The sequence below is a fragment of the Carassius auratus genome, chromosome 9 (genome assembly GCF_003368295.1).
Source record: "Carassius auratus strain Wakin chromosome 9, ASM336829v1, whole genome shotgun sequence".
NCBI lineage: Eukaryota > Metazoa > Chordata > Actinopteri > Cypriniformes > Cyprinidae > Carassius > Carassius auratus.
Window position 1 is genome coordinate 20,593,075 of NC_039251.1, and position 13,259 is coordinate 20,606,333.

Sequence of the window (13,259 nt, forward strand, 5' to 3'; positions counted from 1 at the left end):
ATGAATAATTAATAAAAAATAAAATAGAAAATAGTTATTTTAAATTGTACAATATGTCTGCAATATTGTTTTACTGTGTTTTTGATTAATTTCGGAGAAAATAAGAGACTTCGTATGAAAACATTGAAAAAAATACGTACTAGCTGAAACTGTTGACGGTTATATAAAATAAGAAATAGAAGGAGAAGAAGATGAAGACGAAAAAGAAAAAGAAAGGCAAAAAATCTGCACATGTTATATGGAAGCCCATATTAAATATAAAAAAAAAAAAAGACAAAAGGTCTGTGGTTGCTGTGTACATTCACTGTAAATGATCACATTATATAAGGATAACATTTTTGGATTTAAATAATTTGTTTAAATTTCCCAACACCAATATATCCATAATCAGTTTATTTGATATAAATATAGCGCTAACACCCACAAATAATGTTTTGTGTGTGTTGAGTCTGAAAGAGCTACGAGAAAAGGTCACTGTGGAGGATTAATGTTGTAATAATATGTCTGCGTGACTGTGTGTATTTGTGCATGTGTGCAGTGTACTTCACATTACTGTGTTACTGTCTCCCATCATGCACACATACTCACTGTCTGTCTATCTCGGGACTCGCAGTGGACATACAGTCAGTTTAGTACCAGCATACCTTCTTGTCAGTAAGTTATCGCAAAACTATCTGACTCTGGTGTGTGTGAACTTGTCTAAATGTCCTGCATACAGTATTGCCAGTGCCATCGTGTTTGACCTGCTGTGCGTGAGTGTGTTGCATGGGTGGGTGGCTTGTGTGTTTAGCTGTATGAGTTTACTGTGAGTGTGTGAGGCAGATGGCTCACCCCTTACACCTCCATGTTCCTCCGTACACAATACCCACAATCCTTTGCCTCGGTCAACAGCCTGTAACATTCCAGCGCCATGAACAGTCGTGGGGTAGGTGACATCATCGTTTCTGCAAAAGTCAGATGGCATTATGACTATTGGCATTTCTGCATTTATAAAAAAAAGCTTAATACAGTGGCTCTAAAATGGAGTAAAAATAAACCACCTGGTGGGAATTTTCGGCTGATGTATGACAGTCTGTCACCTTTGCTTCTGAGACATTACTGTCTATGTGTCTGTGCTCACACATGTGTGAAAACCTATTACTAATAGTGCTGGAGCCATTTCGATCTACACAAGATAAATGACAAAGTCATCAGAATATATTTTGACAAAGAATTCAGAAGGCAAATACCATGTTCATGTTAAAAGCAGCACACACCTCCTAAGCTTGTGACTTTGTGTTTGCATGCATGTGTGTGTGTGGCCTGACGGTTCTCAGGGAACCGTGGAAATGGCTGCAAGCTTCATTTAAGGTGGACAGGCAAACCCCTCTCTATAAGGGCCCCGACCCCACACGCCTCCCCAAATACAGACAAAAACTGCAATATGTGAAGTTGCCAACACTGCCAGACGTTGTATTCAATCTCAACCAGTGAATACAGAATGACAAGACGAAAGATAACAAATGACAGCTACTGTACCTAAAGACAAAACACCATTCTCTCAATTATTGTTAATTTATTATGCTTTTTCATTAATGTAATGTATTTAATATATTTCCATTATGTTATCTAAAAGTCACAAAGATTTATATTCAAAATAAAAGAACTTTGAACTTTCTATTCATCAAAGAATCCTGAACATTTCACATTTCACCGTTTCACTGATTAAGAATAAATATTTCTTGAGAACCAAATCAGCATTTCTTCTGATCGTGACACCGAAGACAATTCAACTTTGTCATCACAGGAATAAATTATATTTTATAAGAATTTAATAAAATTGTTATTTTAAATTGTAATAGTTCACAATATTACTGTTTTCACTGAACCCAAACTTTTGAACACTAGTGTATATATATTTTAGTATGAAAACAGATATGTTCATTATAATCTACAGTATATTTATTTATATTATACAATCTAACATTAAAAAATACATTTAGACATTTTTTAACAGCTTAAATCGTTCTTTTCTGCTAAAATACAGAGCAAAACAAATCATATATGTCATTATTTTAAAGCGTAGATCCAGGAATATAATATTTAACTTTGTCAGTGATGCATTTTCATGTATGTTAAAAGAAGCAGCTGAGTTTAAAACTATATGGTGTTACCTTTTGATTGTGGATGTTAAATATGGCTCAAAACACTCTGCTGTACTTTCACACCCTAAAGCCATTGTGACAACATGAATGACCTCTCCCACGCTGAACTGTACCTGCACCTTGGGCTCCTTGTCGTCTGTCTACATGTGTATATTATGTCTGTACTGTGGGGTGTTATGGTCTCTGAGAACATGGTTGATGTCAGATTTAAAATGTGAAATGTTTGCTCAACTCTTCTGATTCACTGTTTTGGTAAGCGTGTGCCAGATCTGCCATTTTGACATGACGGGGGAGTTTTACCTTCATGAACTCTTAGTCTTAACTATAACGCATTTGACTTTTAAATGTGCTCAGAATGTTTTTTGTTTTTTTTTCTCAGGCCCAGTTTTACACAATGTGTTTCACACATGAACACTCCCATTACACGCTTAAAAATAAAAGTTACAGTCTAAAGAAGGCCTTTTAAAGTTGATGCTTAAATAACACACAACCAAATCACTGATCAGAAGAACTCAATTTCATATCAAGAATCTCAAAAGAACCAACTGAAGAACTGAAAAACGGTTGATGAACAAATCTGTCTGTAATGCAAGTTTATGATACACAGCTTTGTTGATGACAATGAGAGCATTCTAGGCTGGCTTCCTTGTGTACAGTAACTTTCTCTCAGTATAGACAGAGATTAATTTTGAATATGCAGAAACACCCAGTTTAAGACTTCAGAAAGTCTCATAAAGCGGAGAGGACTGGTTACTGTCTTTTATAGGTCTAATATTTATGAACAGGTTTGCAAACTGATTTTAAATACTGCAAAAGTAAAAATTTATTTTCATTATATTTTGTATTATATTCTTGCAAGATAACTTCATTTTTTCAGTTCAAGTTTAGTTTATTCACTATTTATTTTTCAAGAAAAACAAAAAAGGAAATAAACCGAACAAAGAAATGCGTATACAGTCAGGTCCGGAAGTGTTTCAAGTTTTTGTGCTTTTGCCTTTATACATCACTACAATGGATTTGAAATAAAGCAATCAAGAAGTGACTGAAGTGCAGACTTTAAGCTTTAGTTCAAGGGGTTTGAACAAACATGTAACATAAAAAGCTTAGGAATTACAACAATTTTCAAACACAACCCCCCCCCCCCATTTTCAGGGGCTCAAGTGTAATTGTGTTAAAAGTTTTTTATATTTTGTTGAGAATCCTTTGTCTGGGAATATATTTCAGAATATATTTTTTCTGTTTTGCTTTACTTTGGATCAAATAAATGCAGGCTTGGTGAACAGAAGAGACTTATTTAAAAAATATTAACAAGCTTACTGGTCAAAATCTTTTGACTGGTAGTGGATAGTATAGGCAACTTAAATTTTTCTCAAATTTCTAGCTTTTAAATGGCTTAGAAATCTATAACTGCTGGACAATAACAAATAATAATGATTTGTTTATATGCTACAAACATTTTTTTATCACATAATAAGGCAGAATAGTTTATATTCTGTAATAAATGCTATATCAATTGGTACTGCATTGTTCATCCTTTATTTATCACCTGCAGGAGACAGGAGACTTGAAAAACCATATATTGTTGCAATCGTATGTTTAATGTCTTCGTGTTTTTGCAAAAGTTTCTGGGGGTTTTTTTTCAGTGTAAAAAAATGTTTTCATACAGCGATAGCTGGACGCTTTTGCCCATATTAGGATCTTCCTGAAATGAATTTCTGCGAGAGAGCGCCCTCCGGCTTCGAGTATGAATGAAACGCACACTATAGGAGTGTTTTCGATCTGTGATGTCCATCTCGCTGTATTCTGCTCCGAATTAAATATCAAATCATATGCAGACTATCCCGTCTCTTTGAGTTCAAATCTATGTTTATTCACACCAGCTCTTGAAAACCTCTTTGAGAAAAACTTGACCGAAAAAGTGCTGGGGACGAATTTCCATGATCTACGCCCCTGGCACAGGGGTTCAGAATTCTGGTGATTAGGGACGAGTGGGTGTGGCGTAAGTGTCCGATTCCGGGAGTGTAGAAGGTGTGGCTGTGACAATTATATATAATAATGTTTGAATTTTTCAAATAAAAAAAAATTAACGATAACATCTAAAACACCACAAACAAGATTAATAGTACCAATAATAAGAATTAGGTAACATTTTAATAGAACTATTAAAATCCAAACTTGTGTATTTGTGTGCGCGCACATGCATACATGTTCTCCTTGGAAAAAAGTAATTTGCTAAAAAACTAAAAATTGAATTAAAGGTTGTATCAGCGATTTCAGGCCCAAAAAAGGCTCAACCATAAATGATCACGTTCATCTAATCTTTCCTAACGATCCGCTAGCTGCCTGCCCCATAAGCAGGCCGTCAAAAAAAACGCATCTCTGCGCTCATGCACGGCTGCACGCGAAGTCGGAGAACACAAGCACAAAACCTCACAACGCCCCCCCCCCTGTCGGTGATTGGTTGGAACACTATTTGTTTTGGTTTTGAGTGGTGGTGAAAGCAACTGTTTTTGCGTGCAGATCTCAGGGCCTAGGCTGCCAACAGAGACACGTTTTTTTGACGGCCTGCTTATGGGGCGGGCAGCTAACGGATCCATAATAAAGAACTAAATAAAAAACAACTGTGCTTATCATGATGCCTGATAAAGAGCGCTGTAGGCCCATTTCTTTTTATTTATTTATTTTACGTTACTTTTGATGTATGATTTTTTTCACCCACTATATAGCAGTGACTCAAGGGGGCCCTCTGCTGTCCACGGGGCCCTTTGCAATTGCAAGGGGCGGTTAGTGGCTTGGCCGGCTCTGGATCAGGAGATTGACTTGGTCACTGCAGAATAATCCACTTCTTTAACTTTAAATTCCTGGGTTGCTTTCTCTGTATGTTTTGGGTCTTTGTTTCTTTGTATTATAAAGTGCCATTTGATTGAATCTGGGCAGACAGTACCGTATTTTCCGGACTATAAGTCACACTTTTTTTTTCCATAGTTTGGCTGGTCCTGCGACTTATAGTCAGGTGCGACTTATTTATCAAAATTAATTTGACATGAACCAAGAGAAAATATTACCGTCTATAGCCACCAGAGGTCACTCTATGCTGCTCAGTGCTCCTGTGTCTACACTGAGCAGCATAGAGCGCCCTCTGGTGGCTGTAGACGGTAAAGTTTTATCTTGTTTCTTGGTTCTAAATAAATGCGACTTATAGTTTAGTGCAACTTATATATGTATTTTTGGACTGATGCAACTTATATTCAGGTGCAACTTATAGTCCGAAAAATACAGTATTTCCCTATACACTTCAGAATTCTTCCTGCTGCTTCTGTCCTCTGTCACGTCATCAGTAAACTCCAGTAACTCAGTGCCACTGGAGCCATGCACGCTCATGCCATCACACCGCTCCACCATGTGTGAAACATGATGTTGATTATGTTGTATGCTTTGGATCATGAGCTGTTCCAAGCCTTCTCCATACTTTTTTCTTCTCATCATTCTGGTAAACGTTGCATCTTAATTTCAGCCATCTAAAGAATGCTTTTCCAGAAGTCGTCTAGCTGTTTTCGTTGTTTTTTTTTTGTTTTTTTTTTTTTTTGACAAAGTCTAATCTGGCCTTGTTTGCACCTTGTGGTGAACCCTCTGTATTTGCTCTCGTGAAGTCTTCTCTTGATTGTAGACTTTGACAGTGACATGTCTACCTCCTGGAGAGTGTTCTTCACTTGGCTGGATGTTGTGAAATGGTTTATCTTTACCGTGGATATGATTATCCGATCCTCCACCACTGTTGTCCTCCGTGGACGTCCAGACCTTTTTATGTTGCTCACCAGTCCATTCTTTTTTTCTCAAGATGCACTAAACTGCTGATTTGGCTGCTCCTAATGTTCCTGCTATGTCTCTATTGGGTTTGTTTTGTTTCTGAATCCTAACAATTCTCTGTTTTACGTGTATGGAGAGATCATTTGACCGCATGATGTGGGTTCACAGGAACAGCTTCCAAATGAAAATTTCACACTTTGAATCAACTTTTCAGTGTCACACGATCCTTCAGAAATCATTCTAATAGGCTGATTTAGCGCTGAAGAAACATTTCTTATTATTATGATTAATGCAGAAAATTAATGTTAATTAATGGTAATGCTTAATATTTTTGTGGAAATGGTGATCTTTTTTTGTAACAATGTATAAGTTATTAAAAGCATTAATGTCTTTCAGAAAACAAAATCTCACTGACACAAAACTTGAATGGCACTTGAACTGAATGGTAGTGTATTAATATATCTATGTATTAATACGTATACATCTATATGTATGTCTTGATTAATTTAATCCAACTTTACCTTCATTTTTACTGCAGAAAGTAGAAATTAAACAGAATGGTCCAATTGGTCCAAGAACATGATGTGATCTAGCAAAACATATAAGAAACATAAAAAAGTAAAATATTATTTTATAAATAATATTTATAAAATAAACTAAAAATAAAATATGCATGTCTACTATTTCAGGAATTTTAAAAGTACATTAATAAATATGTGACCTAATTAAACTAATATATGTAGTTTTGAAAATTGAATATATATATATATATATATATATATATATATATATATATATATATATATATATATATATATATATATATATATATATATATTGTAAGAAATTACCGTAGTTTAGTAAATTATATGTTTCTGTATATTTGCATTCTCAATGACACACTTATTAAATAATTTAAATTTACACATACACATAACCACCAACCCACGTGCCACACACACACAGTGGATAATAAACATGTTCACTTGGAAAAAAAGGAAGATTGCGAGTAACACTGAGGTGCAGAAATGTGGAGAATGTCTAGCATGTTTACCTGGGACAAACATGCACACATACACACAATCACCCTATCTGTGGGATTATTATACACTCAGAGATTAGTGACTGACAGAATATTTCACCAAAATACTGGACTGCAATAGCAACATAACCACAAATCAAAATACAGTACCTGTTACGAATATTGTAATACTGAAACTGGTTTATAAGTTGTGGGGGTGTGTGCGTTTAAAGAATATAAAGCACAGTGGCATGTGTTTGGTCTTATCAGCCCTCTTTGTTAGTGTTTATATGACGGGGTTAAGAGTTATCTTTGTCTCTAGTTCTTGAGAATGTTGCCCAGAAAATAATATTTGCTCAGATGTTGCTCTTTCAAAGACTTCTCAGTATTTCATTTACAGCACATATCAACTTTCTCTCATAAAATTAATGAAAACACACACAAAAAAACAGACACAAAAGAGACAACTGTGGACCTACTTCACATTAAAAGCGGTAAGAACTATAAAACTAAAGTTGATAAAATCGTTTTTAGATCACCAGGGAATTTTGTCAGTTATTTATGAAACAATACATGTTTAGAAGATTTTGTCTCACCTTTATGTATCTACTTCATATAACCCTACACTGGATGAAAGCATGTAGACACAGTGTTAATGTAACATGAAAACATCCTAAACTCCAGTTGGTCATTTTCCAGTCATGACCAGACTTTTGCTGATGATACACGGGGCAACTTTTTGAGCAATGTTGCCGGGCATCACTGTGAGACTAGAGGATACTGTGCTGCAGAGAAACAACCTTTGACCTTTTTGTACAGTTTAGTTTCAGCCTTTAATTTAATCACCCTGAAAACGGCTGTTGGATACACACTTTTATATATGCATATCCTTATAAACAGTCAGAAATAACCTCTGTGACCGCTATAAACCATAGACCACCAGACAAGTGCTCTCTCGATCATAATTCATGTTACACACTCAAATACACATTTAAGCAAACTACTTTCAGCAAATTGATAAACTATAAAATAAATCTTACATTTTAAATGATACATAGTGGACACATTGTGGTTGACAAACAAGAGTGAAAAATCAAGTTCTGAGAAAATGTGTTTGCAGACACCACTTAGTCTGATAAGTTGTTACTACATGATATAATATAATATAATATAATATAATATAATATAATATAATATAATATAATATAATATAATATAATATAATATAATATAATATAATATAATATAATATAATATAATATAATATAATATAATATAATATAATATAATATAAAGTTCCTAACTGTGGTCTGCTTAGACCTCAGCATTCAGGAAATGTTACAGCATGGTGGTCAGACTTTTCTCTTCTGCAACCCATAAAGTCTGAATCCAACCAAATCTCCCCACAAATTAAACAAATGCTTCCACAGTGAAAGTGACTGACAGGTGGACACTCTCTGACCTTAAGGTTAAACAGGCATACTGTTTATTGGAATGAAGGGATGTGTGTGTATAGATGTGTATATGTGAGTTAAGGTTGACTGAATCAAGGAAGACATGTGTGTTCAGAGGGCTGCGTTTACAGTGGGAATCCATGCTTGCTGGAAAGGAAAATACACATGAAGTAGGAATGAAAGAGTACTGAGACATCATACAGAGAAAGAGAGAAGAGGAGAAACCAGATGGACCAAGGGGACAACTGGTCTATCTGCCTCAACCAAGTCTATACAGAATTCTTATTAGGAATTTCAGATGTTCAAGCAGGACTGGCGTTCAGAGTAAACGTGACCCTGGACCACAAAACACAAAAACAACAATACATTGCATGAGTAAAAATTATTGAATGTTCTTTGCCAAACATCATTAGGAAATTAAATAAAGATCATGTTCCATGAGTATATTTTTTTAATTTACTACCTTTAATTTATCAATAATAAATTTTTTATTAGTGATACATTGCTAAGAAATTCATTTGGACAACTTTAAAGGCGATTTTCTCAATATTGTGATCAGATTCTGACTGGTTTTGTGGTCCAGGGTCACAATGGTCTATTTCTCAACTCAACCTGTAAATCCACAGATACATGTACAGTAATTGGAGTATGTTCCCAGATTTTTCTACAATGTTTTAATACTTTAACATGGTTTTCCCATCAGCCCAGAAGCAAAACTAAATAAATAAATTACCACTTTGTTCTCTTATATAGAATATCTTAAATTTGCTCCAAACCTGTTTTTTGAAAGTTTGTGCCATTTTCTGAGCAGATCTTCAGTTCAGCTATTTAATTTTGACATTTCTCCATCAATCCTGCAAAGTTGACGGGTAGAAAAAAATCAACCTGTTATTCTGTCATATCTGTCACAAACAGTCTGGCTAAAATAAAATTATTTTACACACTTTTAATTCATATATTAACTATGGCATCTAACTCCACACGTGGTGTCTTATCTATACCACCGGAGTTAGATTAATATCTACAGAAGGGTTTTAGACATCATCTGAACTTATGCTGTAGTTTATCCTCCAGAACAGACAGAATCAATAAATATTCTCCTCAAGTGAACAGGAAGATACTGTGACACATGAACTTATGAGATGGACCACTGGACCACACTCTGTGAGTAAGTGACAGTTGAGGAGTCATTTTTAGCTGTGAGTGACAGGGACACATACAGGTGGGACACACACACACACACACACACACACACACACACACAACTGTGCCATGACCTTGGGAGTAAATCTGTTCCATATACCTCACACATTCAGCTGGAAAATAAAAATATCATCATAGAATATTGCTTGTTATTTACGAGGTGTGTGTGTGTGTGGGTGTGTGTGTGCGCATATTTTTCTATTTATATGAGTGTCCTATATGTTCTCTATATGTGCAGTAAAAACGTTTATCCCTTGCCCTCACCCAACAGGTGTGTGTAGAGTGGGGGAATTACTTGCCTGGGGGTGGCGGCTGATGCATTTCATTTCATTTTGTCCCTCATGACATGGCCTCATGACACGACCCACTGTTTAAATGGCTTATTAGTGGAATTATCAAGAGCTCACCTAAATGCTCCTTTCTTTCATATAGAGTCGAAAAATCACTGGGATGTTGGTTTATGTTGGACCATTTGTTGGTTTATGCTGGTCATGTGCTGGCAAAGGACCAGCACAAACCAGCAAAAGGACCAGTATAAACCAACAAAGGACCAGCATACACCAGCAAAAGGACCAGCATAAACCAGCAAAAGGACCAGTATAAACCAACAAAGGACCAGCATACACCAGCAAAAGGACCAGCATAAACCAGCAAAAGGACCAGTATAAACCAACAAAGGACCAGCATACACCAGCAAAAGAACCAGCATACACCAGCAAAGGACCTTTATAAACCAGAAAAAGGACCATCATAAACCATCAAAGGACCAGCAAAAGGACCATCATAAACCAGGCAAAGGACCAGAATAAACCAGCAAAGGACCATCATGAACCAGCAAAGGACCAGCATAAACCAGCAAAGGACCAGAATAAACCAGCAAAGAACCAGAATAAACCAGCAAAGGACCAGCATAAACCAGCAAAGGACCAGAATAAACCAGCAAAGGACCAGAATAAACCAGCAAAGGACCAACATAAACCAGCAAAAGGAGCATCATAAACCAGCAAAGGACCAGCATAAACCAGCAAAAGGACCAGCATAAACCAGCAAAAGGACCAGCATAAACCAGCAAAAGGACCATCATAAACCAGCTAAAAGTCCAGCATAAACCAGCAAAAGGACCATCATAAACCAGCAAAAAGACCAGCATAATCCAGTATCCCAGCGTCTAAACATACCTAACCAGCATATGCTGGGGGTGGGGGGTGGGGGGTGGGGATTCAGCAGGGATGACTAGCCTATATAAAAATGTTTTTTAAAAATGTCATAAAACCATTAACTATTAAAAAATCTATTTCTAAAAGAAAGGGTTATTTCCTTCCAAACTCAGCAGGCCTACGTATGCATTGAAAGCTCATCATTTTATTGTAGGTTGCAATTTAAACTTCACTGAAAATTTGCATATAATGTAAGATATGAACTGCAATTAGTACTTCATAAATAAATATGTAGCAATTAAACAGCCAAAATGGTCCATCCACCTCCGCATACTGTTAGATGAGTTAAACCTGCAGTCTACATGCAGAAATAAATCATTACACAGCTAATAACTTGTGTCAAGCATCAGAAATGAAGAAGCAGTATTACCACAAAATTCCTTGTTGCTGGGACCTATTTATTTTATTTTTTTAATAGAAACCTCACTCATTTTTTAAACAAAATTATTAATATAGGGTTTAAAAGGCAAACTGTCATCTAGAATATGACCTAAATATTTAAAGGTGGGCAAAAAGTGAACTGTATTGAACAGACAGGAGCCCATTAAATATTCTGGGTCCCTCTGTCTACTGTTTGATGAAACGCTCAAAGCTCTGAGTATTGTGACTGATGTGCTCGTGTCTCCCAGCTGCAGAGCAGTGCTGAAACACAGACAGTGTGATCTACGTCTTCTGGGCTGCTCTGCTGAGCTCTTTGTTTTGATAGACTGTCTGAATTGGCCACCGTGGTGCTGATGATCAATGTCGGCTCTCAGAGGTCAGGGAGCCAGAGGAGATTCACTCTGTCTCTTCTTTGCTAATGAGCTGGAGTGCCTTAAACAGATCTGAAAGCAGTTTATCAAGTCTTGTGCTTTAAGGCTGAAAGTGTATTGTGGTAACACGGTATCTTTTAATTCCGTTTGAGTTACATGTAATAAGGTATATATGGTATTACACATGCATATAGATATCAGAGTTAGAGATCCAGACCAAGCACAAAAAAAAATAAAAAATAATAATAATAATAATAATATTCAATGTCAAAATCCATGACAAGTCTGTTTAAACAGATTAATAAAGCCAATAGAACCATTTGGATTAATTAGCAGGTTTATTTTCAGTTTTTACAATAAACATACATGATTCTCATAAGATCTTTCATAGAATACCATAGTATAAATACAGCATGACTTCCAAAATGTTATGTAAAAGTGCCATTGTACTTTTGGAGCTACTGAAGTGTGAAGTCAAAGAATGGCAGAAATATCTAGTAGGCTAGAAAAAGTAAAAAAATGATGGAATGAACAAAAGAAAAAAATGAGATGTGAAGTTTGTTCATCTGTGTTTGACAAGCACGGCAGGACAGAATAGTGTGAGACGAGAACAGAGACTCAAGCACAAGATTTTTAGTCCAACAATATGCCTCCAACAGACTACTGAACAGCACAAAGATTATAGCACCAATCTGTCAATGTATATGATTGTGGATTTGTCTTTGATACAGTGTCCAAAAAAAGTATATTTAAGCCACACTTAGATTCAAACTATTTTAGATTTTAATAATATAAAATGTAATTTATCCCAATGGCAAAGCTGATTTTTTTAGCAGCCATTACTCTAGTCTCCAGTATCACATGATCCTTCATTCTAATAATTTGATGCTAATGAAATTACCGTACGTATTATTATCAATATTGCATATTATTATTATTATTATTATTATTTTTTTTTTTTATACAACGATATACATAACTGCGTGGGTTCTAATTAGCTAAAAATAAATAAGTAATTTGGGGCATTGCATTACCTCGTATTACCACAGTGTGACAGTCGTGTTCCTAATTTAACAAGCAGCACTTTACCACTAGGTGAAGACATAGCGTCAGAATGAACGATTCTCTGCTATTTCTAATGTCCTTCACAGAGAGCATGTGGACGTGCAGAGCAGACCTTGCTGTAAAATAAAAGATAACAGCCTTGGCTGAAGGACTCTGATTCACCACTGAGTTATCCCAAGGACAGAAAGAAAGGAAATCAGATATAGCGACAAACAATGAGAGAGACAGAGAGAGGGAGAGAGAAGAATCTGAGAAAAACAAATACAACCTAAAACCTTCTTAGATATTTCGACCAAAATAAGCAAACTTGTTTACTCTGAGGCATCAAAAAGAGAGAGAGAGAGAGAGAAAATATTTACATCAAAATAGAAGCCCTACTTATTATTATTAATGTTATTATTATTATTATTATTATTATTATAAAAATATTAATTGTCAGCAAATACTCAGAAGAGATTTTGCATACATTTTTAACTCGTCTTTGTAGAAACATATGCTTCTTTATGGTATCTGTGCTGTTTGACAGTTTTTATATTAAAGTTGAAAGTAACTTAGAATTTGAACTAAATGTATGCTAGTGATAACAATCAAAGTCC